This window comes from Penaeus monodon, chromosome 25, assembly GCF_015228065.2.
Source record: "Penaeus monodon isolate SGIC_2016 chromosome 25, NSTDA_Pmon_1, whole genome shotgun sequence".
Taxonomy (NCBI): Eukaryota; Metazoa; Arthropoda; class Malacostraca; order Decapoda; family Penaeidae; genus Penaeus; species Penaeus monodon.
Genome location: NC_051410.1, coordinates 19898135 through 19898377, shown reverse-complemented (window position 1 = coordinate 19898377; position 243 = coordinate 19898135). Strand labels below are relative to the sequence as shown.

At 42.0% G+C, this 243-nt stretch overlaps 1 protein-coding gene across 1 annotated transcript in view; it reads left to right on the top strand.

Annotated features, from left to right (window-relative positions):
• LOC119589108 (lymphocyte cytosolic protein 2-like) overlaps positions 1-243 on the top strand; it is a gene marked incomplete in the record, with an annotated part of 94642 nt that overhangs the window by 20120 nt on the left and 74279 nt on the right.

Genomic DNA, 243 nt, shown 5'->3' with positions numbered 1-243 from the left:
CCTTTTACCCACTCCCCCCCCCTCCTCTCGCGAACACGCCCTCTCTCACACTCATTCATTTATTTCAAACTCTCTCTTGTGTATTGTGGTCTTTTTTCCTTCTTTTTCCTTTTTTTTCTTAATTTTCTTTTTAAGGCTACCAAGGGCTGATTGAGAGCCTTTGTTATTTTCTTTTCTTTTTTTTATTCGAGGAGCTTAATTTGACTCCCGCGAGTCCGTACGGTCACACGTGGCGTAAATTGG